This window comes from Hemitrygon akajei, chromosome 30, assembly GCF_048418815.1.
Source record: "Hemitrygon akajei chromosome 30, sHemAka1.3, whole genome shotgun sequence".
Classification (NCBI taxonomy): Eukaryota; Metazoa; Chordata; class Chondrichthyes; order Myliobatiformes; family Dasyatidae; genus Hemitrygon; species Hemitrygon akajei.
Genome location: NC_133153.1, coordinates 8877392 through 8894292, shown reverse-complemented (window position 1 = coordinate 8894292; position 16901 = coordinate 8877392). Strand labels below are relative to the sequence as shown.

The 16901-nt window shown below is 44.0% G+C and overlaps 1 protein-coding gene across 5 annotated transcripts in view; it reads right to left on the bottom strand.

The window, feature by feature from the left end:
• The window catches only part of LOC140718791 (cortexin domain-containing 1 protein), a 70536-nt gene that overhangs the window by 11623 nt on the left and 42012 nt on the right, over window positions 1-16901 (bottom strand). The gene's annotated exons all lie outside the window — the stretch shown is intronic.

The following is a 16901-nucleotide window of genomic DNA, read 5'->3' as shown; positions in this document are numbered from 1 at the left end:
ATAGAGTCCGGGATGGGCAGGACAGCGCTGTAGGTTTGTGACAGAGAATAAAGAAGACTTTAAAGAATAAAGAAGAATAACGGCAAAGGGACTGATAGTCTAAGAAAGGTAATACAATATAAATAAACTTTAATAACAGTGTGTAGTGGGCAGTATGACTGTTTACAAAAGACAGAGTCATAGAGTAGTAAAGCACAGTAAAGGTCCTTTGGCCCATCTATCCTTACCAACCATGGTGCCCACCAGACACCCCAATTGCCAGCATTTTCCCCGTCTTCCTCTAAATCCTTCCTATCTATGAATTTACCCGGCGTTGTTATCAGCTGAGTGTGAATGCCTTCAGTGAGGAATGTGTTGCTAGTACCTCTGTCCCCAGCAACACAAAAATACGGGTATCAGAACGGAACATGAGGTTGCTGACTTTGATCTGAGAGAGGTAATAGAGGACAGGGCTCCCTCAGTGCAGCAGCAGTGATGGAGAGATTCAGCAATTCACCTTGTACGTGGAATGAGAGAATAGGTTCCTGAGGGTGAACCAGATCACAGGGAGGGCAAGGAATAGAGAAGTATGTACGGGATGTCACGCCATGGCCGGAAGCTGAGGAGGAGAAGGGTAATGACATTTCTGACAGGACCATAGGAATTCTCCTACTGCCAGGAGCGAGAAAGGAGGGATCATACCAGGACAGAACGAAATGCTGAAAGAGCACTTTACTCCGATAATGTCGGAGCTGTAGGCTGGTCACCTGCAGTCAGTGGTTTTAGGAGCTGTAGGCTGGTCACGTGCAGTCAGGGGCTTTAGGAGCTGTAGGCTGGTCACGTGCAGTCAGGGGCTTTAGGAGCTGTAGGCTGGTCACGTGCAGTCAGGGGTTTTAGGAGCTGTAGGCTGGTCACGTGCAGTCAGGGGCTTTAGGAGCTGTAGGCTGGTCACGTGCAGTCAGGGGCTTTAGGAGCTGTAGGCTGGTCACGTGCAGTCAGGGGCTTTAGGAGCTGTAGGCTGGTCACGTGCAGTCAGGGGCTTTAGGAGCTGTAGGCTGGTCACGTGCAGTCAGGGGTTTTAGGAGCTGTAGGCTGGTCACGTGCAGTCAGGGGCTTTAGGAGCTGTAGGCTGGTCACCTGCAGTCAGGGGTTTTAGGAGCTGTAGGCTGGTCACGTGCAGTCAGGGGCTTTAGGAGCTGTAGGCTGGTCACGTGCAGTCAGGGGCTTTAGGAGCTGTAGGCTGGTCACGTGCAGTCAGGGGTTTTAGGAGCTGTAGGCTGGTCACGTGCAGTCAGGGGTTTTAGGAGCTGTAGGCTGGTCACGTGCAGTCAGGGGCTTTAGGAGCTGTAGGCTGGTCACGTGCAGTCAGGGGTTTTAGGAGCTGTAGGCTGGTCACGTGCAGTCAGGGGTTTTAGGAGCTGTAGGCTGGTCACGTGCAGTCAGGGGCTTTAGGAGCTGTAGGCTGGTCACGTGCAGTCAGGGGTTTTAGGAGCTGTAGGCTGGTCACGTGCAGTCAGGGGTTTTAGGAGCTGTAGGCTGGTCACGTGCAGTCAGGGGCTTTAGGAGCTGTAGGCTGGTCACGTGCAGTCAGGGGTTTTAGGAGCTGTAGGCTGGTCACGTGCAGTCAGGGGTTTTAGGAGCTGTAGGCTGGTCACGTGCAGTCAGGGGTTTTAGGAGCTGTAGGCTGGTCACGTGCAGTCAGGGGCTTTAGGAGCTGTAGGCTGGTCACGTGCAGTCAGGGGTTTTAGGAGCTGTAGGCTGGTCACGTGCAGTCAGGGGCTTTAGGAATGGTTGGTGAATGCTGGTCAGGACGACCCAATCAGCAAACAGCTGAGATGATCAGACCTTCATAGATTCATAGAGTTGTACAGTATGAAGAAAGGCCCTACAGCCCATTCTTACCTGCGAAGACCAAGACGCACATTCAAGCTATCTCCCAACGCTTGGCCCATATCTCTCTAAACTCTTGTCACCCATGTTCCACTTCTTAATTGTATCTAACATACCTCAGCCTCTGGCAGCTGTAACATACAATGCCACCTTCTGTGTAAATAAAATGTCCCTAAGGTCATTATTAAACCTTTCACCTCAAACCTCTAGTTTTCAGTTCAGCAACCCTGTAAAGAAGACCACACACATTACCTACCCCACCTCCTAATTTCATTTATTTCCATGAGGAATCCAAGGAGTAAAGGCCCAGCCTGTCTAAGCTCTCCCTACAACTCAGTACCCTGAGTCCCGGTAATATCCTTGTAAATATTTCATATCCTGTTTCCAGTTTAATCACAGAGTGACCAAAGTGAAGACAATATTGCAAGTGTGGTCCCACCAATGTCTTGTACACTCACAACTGCGATCTACTGACTGATGGTGTGTTTTTGGGCCAATTCAGGCTTTGCTGCCTCCAAGAGGGCTTCAGGAGGAGAGTGGTCTCCTTGAGAGCAGGAAGCTTGGAGACAGGACTCGAGCCCTCACCGATCAAAGCATCGAGGGAAATTGAAAACATCAAGGTAAGTACAAAAAGCAAGCGAACGTTCAGTGCCCTCTACCAGCCTCTCACTTGCTGCTGCCAGAGAATGTGGCCGTGTGGCCATCTCTCTCTGCCTCTCACTCGCTGCTCCTGAAGGAGGTTGCCTGCTTCCGAGCGATCTCTCCCTCTCCCTCGATGCCATCAGAGGACGGTGCCAGAGCACGGTTTCAGCGACGCTGTTTGTGGATTGGACTGTAATTCATGCTATGATGTGTTTTCTGCTTTCTGGTCACTCCTTCTCCTGTTGCTATTTTTGGGCGACTTTGTATCGGGGCGCACTGCAGATAACGAACAGTGAGCTGAGGCGAATATAGACTCTTTCGTCTTTGTGGTTTATATTCTGTGTTTCTACTCATTCTTTCTTGTTGCTGTTTGCACTATTTCTTTTTGCGTATTGGGGTTTGACGTTTCTCTTTGAACGGGTTCCATGGAGTTTCTTTGTTTCGTGGCTGTCTGTGGGAAGACGAATCTCAGAGATGTATGCTGCACACAGACTTTGATAGTAAATGTAGTTTGGATTCTTCGAATGCAACCGTTCAACTCCTGCGCTCAGTGCCTTGCATGATAAAAGCGAAGTCTCCTTCACCGCCCCATCGACCTGTGATTCCACTTGGTGAAAACCGTGCTCCCACACTCCAAAGACTCTCTGTTTTACAACTACCCGAGGCTCTTCTGTTCAATGTAAAAGTCCTGTCTTCATTTGTCCTTCCAAAATGGAACGTTGTTAGTTGCTGAGTGGCTGAGGAGAGAATTTGGGTAAAATTTACTGCTGTTCATTCTTTACCTCTTCCAGTTTCCTACTTTATCTCCCCTCCCCCACACAGCTACCTTCCCTTCCACCCGGTCCCACCTGTCACCTGCCAGCTTGTATTCCTTCCCCTCCCCCAGCTCCTCATTCTGTCTCCTTCCCCCGCTGACGGAGCTCGGCCCGAAACTTCGACTTTTTATTCCCCTCCGTAGATGCTGCCTGACCCGCTGAGTTCCTCCAGCGTCTTGTGTGTGTCGCTGTGGACTTCCAGCATCAATGGGACCTCGTGTGTTTACCGTTTGGGTAAAACTGTCTGACATAGTGGACCCAGTGACTGCAGAAGCGTGGCAGAACTGAAGGATGTATAACGCCACTCAGGACAGTGAACAAACTCAATTAAATGCTAATGTCAGTAAGTCTCACAGAGCTATAGAGTCAAACAGCCCAGAAACAGCACCACAGGAACGGTGGAGATCCCGGAACATAGAACGGTACAGCATAGTATAGGCCCACAACATTGTGTTTGACATTGTACTAATCTCACTTATCCACACTTGGTTCATAGTTTCCCACTGTCTTGGTGATTCAAGTGCTCATGAACGTTGTGAAAGATCCGGCCTCCATCAACCATTCAGACAGCATTTTCCAGATTCCAACCAGACCCCGGTGAAAAAATTCCTCCTTAGATCCTCTCAAAACCGCCTATCCTTTACATTGAGCCTATGCCCTCTGGAGACCTCTGCGATGGGGAAAAGTTTCTTATAGGCGGCACAGTTGTGCAGTGGTCAGTGTAGCATCATCACGGCACCAGCGACCCAGGTGCAATGCCACAGCTGTCTGTGAGTACTGTACACGTTCTCCCATGGACTGTGTGGGTTTCCTCCCACACTCCAAAGACGTAGGTTGGTAGTTAACTGGTGACAAGAAAGCAGCTAGGCAGTGAGCTTGCTGAACCAGAGGGGTCTGCTACCATGCCTTATCTCTAAATAGAAAACAAAAGCAACATTTCCAAACGGGCTAATTCCTCCTCTCTATCCTGTTTATGCTGTCATAATACTAAACTCCTGTATCAAGCCTCCATTCAGCCTCCTCCACTCTGACAACCACAACTGTACAAATAAATACCGAGCTGTGGTCTAACCAATGTCAAATAAAATTTTATACATGCTCTTGTCTTCCATAAATATTTTACATGGTTCACTGAAATCATTCCTCCACTCAGGGGAATATAAGCCAGATTTATGCAACTTACCCTCATAATTTATCATTTTAAACTCTGTCCATTATCTTCACAGTGAAACTGCAATCCATTTAAGGGATCCAAGTTGTAGATCTCAGATAATGTTGTAGACATTACTAATACAATCAATATTTATAAAATCCATCTTGGGACTCGATTCTCAAATCGGTTAACTCAACCTCTCTTTGTGCTCGCCATTGCCTTTTACAGTTTAAGATTGTTCATAGAGCCCATATGTCTAAATCCAAATTATCTCGGTTTTACCCTAGCATAAGTCCGCTTTGTGATAAATGCAAAAGGGGCGAGGCCTCTCTCATTCATATGTACTGGCTTTGTCCTAGCTTGGAGAAATTTTGGAAAGATGTCTTCATAACGTTATCGTATATTCTGAATCACCACCTAGAACCTAACCCTTTAATTGCTTTGTTCGGTTTCTGGGGTGAGACAGATTTACGTCTGAGTTCGACTAAGTGTCGAATATTATCTTTTGCCTCTCTCCTGGCTAGACGCTTGATCCTCCTTAGATGGAGAGATGTTGCCCCGCCCACGCATGCTCAATGGCTTAACGATATCATGTCCTGCTTAGACCTTGAAAAAATTCATTATTCAGTCCTTAATTCGGATTTAAAGTTCCATAAGGTTTGGGGACCTTTTATTGAGTACTTTCATAACCTTCCTCTTAACTAAGGTTTTTTTTCAGTCCCTTGCTTTCAGCTCCTTTTTTTTTGTAGTAGGCATTAATATCTTCTGTTGCTAAGTATATTTACAGTTTTGGGGGTTTGATTGTCCTGATTTACATTCCCTATATTGTGTTGTGGTTGGTCTGGAGTTTTTTTTTGTTGCGGGGCTTGGGGAGGATACTAATTTTACATGTCTTCAATTTGGGTGCTTTCTCAATTATCTTTCTTTGTATCATATTATTATTGTATGTTTATTTTTGCACTGTATCAATGTTCTTCATTTTGATCCGGGGTTTTTTTATCTGTAGCTATGTAGAAAATGTATTAAAAAACTAATAAAATTTTTTTAAAAAAATCCATCTAACACCTTAGAATAATTGAAGTCCGCTGGAGCATTCCTGATTAAAGTCAGGAAGGGAAAGGTCAGAGACTGAACTCTGAGTTCCTTTGTGTTGCTTCATGCATTAGAACAATGATGAGATGGGTAGGTATAAACAAGACCAACTTCACTAAAGGCAGTAACTCACTGAGTGGTCAGGGTATAGTGATATATCCTAAAGCATACCACCTGATACAAACTTTTTTTTAAAGGTCCCCTACACATACATTCAGTGGCCACTTTATAAGGTATCTCCTGTACTTAAAAAAGCAGCTACTGAGTACACATTCGTAGTTTTCTGCTTCTGTAGCCCATCCACTTCAAGCTGTGACATTCAGAGATGCATGGTTTTCGAGTTACTGTCACCTTCCTGGCACCTAGAAACAGTCTGGCCGTTCTCCTCTGACCTCTCTCATTAACCAGGCATTTTCACCCACAGAATTGCCAGTTACTGGATTTTTAAAAAATTTTTGCACCATTCTCTGTAAACTCCAGAAACCATTTAGCATGAAAATCCCCAGAGATCAGCAGTTTCTGAGAGACTCAAACACCCTGTCTGGCATTATCAATCATTCCACTGTCAAAGTCACTTCGATCACATTTCTTCCCACTCAGATGTTTGGTTTGAAAAACAACTGAATCTTTTGACCACGTCTGCATGCTTTTATACATTGAGATTTTGTCACATGATTGACTAATTAGATACTTGCATTAATAAGCAGCTGTATAGGTGTACCCAATGAAATGGCCATAGGGTGGATATAGACTTCAGCCACTGGGAATGCTGAGCTCCGAATGATGAATTTGAAGTTGGGATTATATTGATGAAGACTCCTGTAGCGATGAGTCTATGCACCAACTGCATTCTAATTGTCAAAGTGGCGCCTTAACAAGAAGCATTGCTTAAGAAGTTCAACTGCCAAACCTGCCTTTCTTTTGATTTTCTCAACTCAGACTCGGCTTGCATCCATGTAAAAATGAATTGGAAATTAACCAACTGCATAAACCATGTGTAAACATCTTGTTAAAGGTTTGTTTGCCTGATCTTTGCAATGCAGTCCAAAAAAGGCCAGGTGAAATGACTGCACACAGGATAGATCTTGTAGTGGTTGGGTTTTCAGAATGATAAAAGAGAACTGGCCGGTATGCTGATGGTCATTCCTCCTACTGGCCCACTCAAGTATGTACGTCAGGATATTAAGGCAGAATAAAGATTGATTTACAACACAAATGTGATCTTATGCAGTCAAGGTTGGTATTAGAAGAGTCAGATGTGATGTACTTCAACAAATAGAGGATATCTGGAAAACAACTTCATATCGAACAGATAATTTTCATGTAGTTAAGACCGACTCTAGTGTCAGAAGGTAGGCTGACACTTCAGTCAATACTGAAGGAGGGCTGTGCTGTTATTGTGGTATCCCTGTCCCTATTTGCCCTCTCAAGTGGATGGAAGACATCCATGGCATTATTTGAACAAAATCAGGGCAGTTCTCCTTAGTATCATAATGAGCTTCAGGTCTGGCCATTCTTTCTTGGGAAGTGTTGAAGACGATTTGGCAAAGTGTAACTTTGTTAATTGTGTACTGTCCTAAATCCATTGACTCTGTCCATACTTCCCATTGCCTTGGAAAGCAGCCAACATGATTGAGGTCCTCTCCCACCCCAGTCATTCTCCCCACTCCTTCAATCAGGCAGAGGATACATAAGTTGAGTCAACCTTATTTATAAGCCAATGTGGGCGAAATTTCAGACCACAATGCACAGAGTTCACCACACAACCAATCAACGATGAAAACCCCTCCCTACGTCACAATTGAGTTTCTGTAATGCTGTTTCCTCTTCTGTCTTTACTGGCAGTTTTTAAAGTAATTGATACCTTGATATTCTTAAACTGCTCACTACACAGATAATCCCTCTGTTTCTTTCAACTCTCTCCTTATCTGCACCTTAAAACACACTGATTTTCTAACATTTCCAGTCTGATGAAGCTGAGAGAGTTACTCTCCCTGCAGATGCTGTCCTGATGCACAGAAAGATTTTCCCCACCACCACCATTTTGATTAATAGCTCAGTCACTGGTCTTGAAATTAATGACCCGAAGAGGCAGGTAAAGAGGGGAATGGAATAGAGTTCCCACATCATACTTGTAATTCCTTTCCAAATCATGCCTTCAAGAAGCACAACGTGACATCTCTTCAAGCCCTGCTCCATCATTCAACAAGCTAATTCTCTACCTTAACAGTACTTTCCTGTCCTATCCCCATGTCCCTTTAATCCCCTAATCTACTTTTTTGACCGATCCCCTCTGGCCCCCTGGAAATCTGTCATCATTTTAGTCTTACATTTTGAAAACATGAGCCCTAATTCTAGATCCTTAATCGGGGGAAACATCCTCTCGGTAACTACCTTGTTAGGCAATTTGAGAATGTTGCTCATTTCAGTGAGGTCATCTCCCATTTCTCTAAACTTGATAGAGGCTTGGCTTAATAAGTCTCTCAGCATATTGGCAGACCTAGTATCTTATGGTGAAACTTCACTTCACTAAGTCATTAGCACACTTTTAAAGATAAAAAGATGGAATTGTACACAGTATTCCAGGTGTGCTCTGATCAAGTCCCTCCGTATTCCCCACTCTAGCCTCTTACTTCTTCTCCTGACCTGCAGATTATCTTTCAGTGACTTGTATATAAGGACCCTCTCGGCTCTTTGAACATCAGCACTTCCTGTTCTTCCATGCTCGATAAAAATTTGCAGCTTTTCCATTTTTAGCCTTACGTTGCACTCCACATTGTGCTCCATCTGTCACGATGTTCCACACACTCTCATCTCATTCATATCCTTCTGAAACCCCTTCATATTCATCATAATTCATGTTCACTGGAAATGTTACGTTCATTCCCCTCAGCCAAATGTATTGACCCATATGGTATCTCACCAGTACAGGCCCGAGAAAGAACTGCTCCTTCTGACATTTGACTTTCTAGTTGTTAACTGGCTCTCAATCATAAGACCATAAGATATAGGAGCAGAACTAGGCCATTTGGCCTATCAAGTCTGCTCCATCATTTCATCATGGCTGATCCAATTTTCCTCTCAGCCCCAATTTTCTGCCTTCTCCCCATATCCCTTCATGCTCTGACCAATCAAGAATCTATCAACCTCTACCTTAAATATACATAAAGGCTTGGCTTCCACAGCTGCCTGTGACAAAGAATTCCACAGATTTACCACTCCCTGGCTAAAGAAATTCCTCCTCTTCTCCATTCTAAAAAGACGGCCTTCTATTCTGAGAATGTGTCTTCTGCTCCTAGACTCTCCCTCCATAGGAAACATCCTCTCCACATCCACTCTATCAAGGCCTTTCACCATTTGATAGGTTTCAATAAGGTTACCCCTCATTCTTCTGAATTCTAGTGAATACTGGCCCAGAGCCATCAAACACTCTTCATATGACAAGCCATTTAATCCTGGAATCATTTTCATAAACCTTCTTTGAACCCTGTCCAGTTTCAACACATTATTTCTCAGATAAGGGCCCAAAGCTGCTCACAATACTCCAAGTGAGGCCTCATTACATCCTTGCTTTGATATTCTAGTCCTCTTGAAATGAATGCTAATTTTGCATTCTCCTTCCTCTCCACAGACTCAACCTGCAAATTAACCTTTATGGAATCCTGCACAAGGACTCCCAAGTCCCTTTGCACCTCAGTTTTTTTTTGTATTTTCTCTCCATTTAGAAAACAGTCAAACCTTTCATTTCTTCTACCTAAATAGATGACCATACATTTCCCAACATTGTATTCCATCTGCCATTTCTTTACCTATTCTCCTAATCTGTCTAAGTCCTTCTGTAGCCTCTCTACTGCCTCAAAACTATCTGCCCCTCCACCTATCTTTATATCATCTGCAACCTTTTCAACAAAGCCATCAATTCCCAAAAGAATTGGTCCCACCACAGAACCCTGAGGAACACCATTAGTCACCAGCAGCCAATCAGAAAAGGCTTCTTTTATTCCCACTCTTTGCCTCCTGCCAATCAGTCACTGCTTTATCCATGCTAGAATCTTTCCTGTAATACCATGGGCTCATAACTTGTTAAGCAGCCTCGTGTGTGGTCCCTTGGCAAAGGCCTTCTGAAAATCCAATTCTCCTCTTTCTATCTTGCTTGTTATTTCTTCAAAGAATTCCAACAGATTTGTCAGGGAAGGTTTCCCTTGAGGAAACCATGCTGACTGTGGCCTGTTTTATCACGAGCCTCTAAGTACCCTGAAACGTCATCCTTAATAATCGACTCCAACATCTTTTCAAACACTGAGGTCAGACTAACTGGCCTATAGTTTCCTTTCTTCTGCCTCTCTCCCTTCTTGAAGAATGAAGTGACATTTGCAATTTTTCAGTCTTCTGTAACCATTTCAGAATCTCGTGATTCTTAAAAGATCTTTACAAATGCCTCAACAATCTCTTCAGCCACTTCTTCAGAACCCTGGGGTGTACACCATCTGGTCAAGGTGACTTATCTACCTTCAGACCTTTCAGTTTCCCAAGAATCTTCTCTCTAGTTCCACTCCACAGCCTTCTCCCCATAGTCTAACAATCTCTGCCTTAAATACACCCAACAACCTGGCCTCCACAGCTGCCTGTGGTAATAAATTCAACAAATTCACCACCCTTTGGCTAAAGAAATTTCTCCACATTTCTGTTTTAAATGGACATCCCTCTATCCTGACATTCAAAAGGTTTCAATGAGATCCCCCTCATCCTTCTAAACTCCAGTGAGTATAGACCCAGAGCTATCAAACATTTCTCATATGATAACCCTTTCATTCCCAGAATCATCCTTGTGAACCTCCTCTGGACCTTCTCCAATGCCAGCACATCTTTTCTTAGATGAGGAGCCCAGAACTGTTCACAATACTCAAGATGAGGCCTCACCAGTTCCTTAGAAAGCCTCAGCATCACATCCCTTGCTCTTGTATTCTAGACCTCATGAAATGAATGCTAACATTGCATTTGTCTTCCTCACCACTGACTCTTCCTGCAAGTTAACCATTAGGCTGTTCTGCACAAGGACTCCCAAGTCCCTCTGCAGCTCAGATTTGTGGATTGTTTCCCCACTTAGAAAATAGGTTGCACATTTATTTCTACTACCAAAGTGCATGACCATGCATTTTCCAATATTGTATTTCATCTGCCACTTTCTTGCCCATTCTTCTAATCTGTCAACGTTCTTCTGCACCAATCTTTGTATCATCTGCAAACATGGCAACAAAGCCATCTATTCCATCATCTAAGAAGAAGTGGTCCCAACACTGACCCCTGCAGAACACCACTAGTCACTGCAGCCAACCAGAAAAGGATCCTTTTATTCCAACTTGCTGCCTCCTACCAATCAGCCAATAACTTTCCGGTAATACCAGGGCTCTTAACTTGGTAACCAGCCTCATGTGTGGCACCTTGTCAAAGGCCTTCTGAAAGTCCAAATATACAACATTCACTACATCCTTTTTATCTATCCTACTTGTAATCTCCTCAAAGAATTCCAACAGGTTTGTCGTGTAAGATTTTCCCTTAAGGAAACCATGCTGACTTTTTCCTATCTTGTCCTGTGTCACCAGGTACTCCATAACTTTATCCTTAACAATTGACTCCAACATCTTCCCAATCACTGAAGGCAGACTAACTGGTCCATAATTTCCTTTCTGCTGCCTTCCTCCTTTCGTAAACAGTGGAGTGACATTTGCATTTTTCCAGTCCTCTGGCACTATTACAGAGTCCAATAATTTTTGAAAGATCATTACTAATGCCTGCACAATCTCTACCTCTACCTCTTTCCAAACCCTAGGGTGCAGTTCATCTGGTCCTGGTGATTTATGCACCTTTCGGTCCTTCAGTTTTTTGAGCGCCTTCTCCCTTGTAATAGTAACTGCACTCACTTCTCTTCCCTCACGCCTTTCAATGTGCTAATATCTTCCACAGTGAAGACTGATGCAAAAAACTCACTTATTTCATCCACCATCTCCTTATCCCCTGCTATTATTTCTCTAGTGTCATTTTCTAGTGGTCCTTTATCCACTCCCATCTCTATTTTTTACACACTTGAAAAAGCTTTTACTTTGATATTGTTTGCTAGCCTGCTTTCATCCTTCATCTTTTCCCTCCTAATGCTTCTTTCAGTTGCTCTCTGTTGATTTTTAAAAGCTTTCCAATCCTCTATCTTATCATTAATTTTTGCTTTTGTTGTATGCCCTCTCTTTTGCTTTTACATTAGCTTTGACTTCCCTTGTCAGCCATAGTTGTACTATTTTGCCATTTGAGTATTTCTTTGTTTTTGGAATACGTCTACCCTGCACCTTCCTCATTTTCCCCAGAAACTCACACCATTGCTGTCATCCCTGACAGCAGCTCCTTCTAATTTACTTTGGCCAACTCTTCTCTCATATCACTGTACTCCACTGAAATATTGCTACGTCAGACTTTACTTTCTCCCTATCAAATTTCAAGTTGAACTCAATCATATTATGAAATCTGCCTCCTAAGGGTTCTTTTATCTTAAGGTCCCTAATCACCTCTGGTTCATTCATGCACCCTGACACCTGGAACTTTCACCATCCTGTTAATGTCTTCCATGGTGAAACCTGACGCAAAAAACTTATTCAGTTCTTCTGCCATTTCCTTGTCCCCCATTACTACCTCTCCAGCATGGTTTTCCAGTGGTCTGATATCCACTCTTTCCTCTCCTTTACACTTTATGTATCTGAAGAAACTTGGTATCCCCTTCAATACTATTGGATAGCTTACTTTACCTCCATCTTTATCTTCTTGATGACTTTTTTAGTTGCCTTCTGTTGCTTTTGAAAAGCTTCCCAATCCTCTAACTTCCACTAATCTTTGCTCTATTGTATGCCCTCTCATTAGCTTTTATGTTGTCTTTGACTTCTCTCCTTAGCCGTGGTTGTGATATCTTTCCTTCAGAATACTTCTTCCTCTTTGGGATGTATATACCCTGTGCCTTTTGAATTGCTTCCAGAAATTGCAACCATTGCTGTTCTGCCGTCATCCCTGCCAGTGTTCTTTTCCAATTAATTCTTGTCAACTCCTCTCTCATGTCTCTGTAATTCCCTTTACGCCACTGCAATACTGATACATCTGACTTTAGCTTTTCCTTCTCAATTCTCAGTGTGAATTCTATCATATTATGAACACTACCCCTAGGGGTTCTTATGCCTTAAGCTCTAATCATTTCTGGTCCCTTGCACAACACCCATTCTGGACTAGCTGATTCCCCAGTGGGTTCAACCACGAGCTGCTCTAAAAAGCATCTTGTCGGCACTCTAGAAATATCCCCTCCTGGAATCCAGTACCAACCTGATTTTCACAGCTACCTGCATATTGAAGTCCCCCATGACTACTGTAACATAGCCTTTTTGGCATGCATTTTCTATCTCCATTGTAATTTCTAGGCCACATCCTTTCTACTGTTTGGGGATATATACAGCTCCCATTAGGGTCTTTATAGCCTGGCAGTTCCTTAGCTCTATCCACAATAATTGAACATCTTCTGACCCTACGTCACCTCTTTTTAATGATTTGGTTTCATTTTTTACCCCCTCTGCCTTCCTGCCTGTCCTTTTGATACTGTGTGTATCCTTGGACATTAAGCTCCCAGCTATAATCTTCTTTCAGCCACAGTTAAGTGAAGCCCACGTCATACATGCCAATCTGTAACTGTGTTACAAGTTCATCTACTTTATTCCATACACTATGCACATTCAAATATTACACTGCAACTCATCCAGTTGAGTGCAAGTTTGCCCTATCAACAGCCTCTCCTCACTTCACATTGCCTCTGTTTGTAAACCAGCCACCTCATCTTCAGCACTATTCACCTTTCCTACGATACTTCTTACATTAAAATATAGGCAGCTGAGGGCACCAGTCGCACCTTGCTCACCTTTCGATTCCTAACTTTCTCTGAGGTCTTAACAAAAACTGCCTCCACAACCCTTCCGCTAACTGTTTTGGCAATCTGGTTCTCATTCCCCTGCAACTCTAGTTTAAACTGCACCGTACAACAGTAACAAACCTTCCCACTAGGCTATTGGTACCCCTCCAGTGCATGTGTAAACTGTCCCTTCTGTAAAGGCCTTCCCTGGAAGAGAGCCCAATGATCCAAAAATCTTATGCCCTGCCTCCTACACCAACTCCTTAGCCACATATTAAACTCTATAATCCTCCTAGTTCTGATCTCACTATCACGTGTCATCTGTAACAATCCTGAGATCACAACCCTGGAGGTCCTGCCCTTTAACTTAGTACCTAACCGCCTGACACCCTATGCAGAACCTCTTCACTCATCCTACCCATGTCATTGGTACCTACATGGAGCATGACTTCTGGCTGTTCACTCTCCCACTTAAGACTGTTGAGAATTCCATCTGAGGTATCCCAGACCCTGGCACCCGGGAGGAAACATGCCAATTGGGAATCTCATTCTTGCCCACAGACCGTCCTGCTCATTCCTCTCACTAACGAATCCTCTATCACCACAGCATGCCTTTTCTCCTTCCATCCCTTCTGAGTCACAGAGGCAGGCTCAGTGCCAGAGACCCGACCACTGTGACTTTCCTCTGTTAGGTCATCACCCTCCCCCCACCCCCTGACTGTATCCAAAGCGATATACCTATTGAGGGGAATGACCACAGGGGTATTCTGCACTGATTCCTTAACCCCTTTCCCCTTCCTGACTGTCACCTAGTCTCACACGTCCTGCACCTTGGGTGCAACTACCACAGTATATGTCCTATCGGCCTCCCAAATGATCCGGAGTTCATCCAGTTCCAGCTCCAACTCCTTAGTGTGGAGTGTTCGAAGCTGCAGCTGGATGCACTTCTCACAGTTATAGTCGTCATTGATACTGGAGGTCTCCCTGCTTTCCCACATCCCACTAGAGGAGCACCCCACTATCCTGTCTGGCATCTGTGGAAGCCTCGAAGAGCTAAAGCCTCATGATCTCCAGTCTGACTCTGTCCACTCAGACAGCGATGATGGTCCCGCCTTCCCTTTATTTCCTTTTGCTAATCAATCATAATTGCCGATTGGTTGCTGGTCAAAGCTCGTTTTCGCTGTACCGACGTGCTGCTGCCTTTCGTACTCAGGCATTGGACCTGATTGAAGTCCCCTCCTCTCAAAACCTCCGATGTCCATTTTGTCTGCTGGTCAAATTCACACCTCCAATTCCACATGCTCCAATTATCATCACCAACCTCTAGTATGGGATCTTATATAAGCCATAAAAAAATCATCCTCATCTACTCTAGAATTCCTCAAAGAATTCCAATAGATTAATCACGTATCATTTCCTTTTCATAAATCCATGTTGACTCTTTTTAATCATATTATTATTTTCTAAGTGACATAGTAGATTCAAGCATTTTACCTACTGCTGATGTCAGGGGAACAGGTTTGTAGTGGCAGCTCAAACAAGCCAACGGCACTGCTGGTGACCCCATGGGTAGTTAGTTAGCCTTGTATGACACGCTCTCTGATCAATCCAATGATAGTGTTTCACAAAGTCAAAGTATTAGTGTGGTGAACTACATATACCTGTCTGGACACGCCCCCCCGCCCCCCCGCTGACTGCTCCTGTGGCTCCTCCCACGGACCCCGGTGTAAAAGCGATTGGAGGCACAGACCCTTCCTCAGTCTCCAGGATGTTTTGTGGTGGTCACTTGCTGCTTGTGCTTTCTTCCAGCCAATAAAAGCCTACCTTAACTCACGTCTCAGAGTTATTGATGGTGCATCAATTAGCAACTAGCAAAACGTACAATGTTGAAGCAATGAAACTTATGAAATGAAAACTAGTGATATTAAACGTCAACAAAAGACATGATACCCAACGGTCTCCAGCTGCCAACTGCACAGAATGAAGCTTGAATGCGTAGGTGAACCCTTCACCCTGACCACGTCCCCACCCATGTGACTAGCTACCATAATAAATGCCCAACACAGAATACAGTGCTGATTGGAAACAGATATATGGCTCCTACATGGTTGCTAGTTCTATGTTCTCTTTCTCTTTCCTTTCTTGAGTAGAGAGGGCAATGGATGGATGCTTCAGTGGATGGATAAATGGATAGATAGATAGATTTTCTGCTTTAAAGTCCAATAGAACAATTCCAGAATCTGTAGAACTCTATAAAATGATAACGATACCTCTGAGGCCATCTCTTTTAAAACTGATGGATACAGATGATCAGGTCCTTGGAATTGACTAGTTTCAGGCCTGTTAACTCCTTTAGCAATATTTCTTTACTAATTCTAATTTCTGATTTGTACTGGACCTCCTTCTGGGAGTGTTCTTGTGTTTTCAGTGACGGCAGGTCACAACGGATCTGTATCCTTTCTTTGTGGCCAATTATAATCCACCATCTCACCACCCCCTACTTGACTTTCCCTTTTTACATAACTACGCTCCGAGTTTACATCTCTTGCTCATTTACTCTCATATTCATTTTTGCCCTTCTCTACCAATTCCTTTATTATCCTATCCTAAACACTTCCAATCCTTCAGCTTACTGCATTGCCTAGCACCGTGATATGCTTTTTCCTTAGAGTTCGTGTTGTCTAAAGCTTCACCTCTGCATCCTGTGTTTATGCCGAAGGTCCTCTGGGGGATGTGTGACCTGTACAAAAGTGATGGGTTGCACCTGAACCGGAGGGGGACCAATATTCTCATGGGCAGGTTTGTTAGAGATGTTGGGGAGGGTTCAGACTCATTTGGCAGCGGGGTGGAAATTCGAGTGAAAAGACTCGGGGTAGGACGGATGGTAAAAAAGTAAAGACTGTCAGGAAGGGCAGGCAGATGACAGGACAAAATTGCAGCCAGCAGGATAAGAATCAGTGTATTAGGGATGCAGAATCAAACAGGGTAGCAAACACAGTACTCTGTGCTATATCACAATGCGCAGAGTGTAAGAAATAAAGGTGGATGATCTTGTTGCACTGTTACAGATTGTCAGGTAGGATGTTGTGGCCGTCACTGGATTGTAGCTGAAAAGAAGCTGAACGTCCAAGGTCGCATGTTATATCGGAGGGATAGGAAGGTAGGCAGAGGGGGTGGCGTGGCTCTTCATGGAGAGAATGACATCAAATCAGTAGAAAGATGTGACATAGGATGTTGAATCCTTGTGGGTTGGGTTGAGAAACTGCAAGGTAAAAGGACCCTCCCAACTGTAGCTGGGATTTGGACCACAGATTACAATGGGAAATAGAAAAGGCGTGTCAAAAGAGCAATGTTATGATAGTCACGGGAGATTTCAACATGCAGATTGATTGGGAAAATC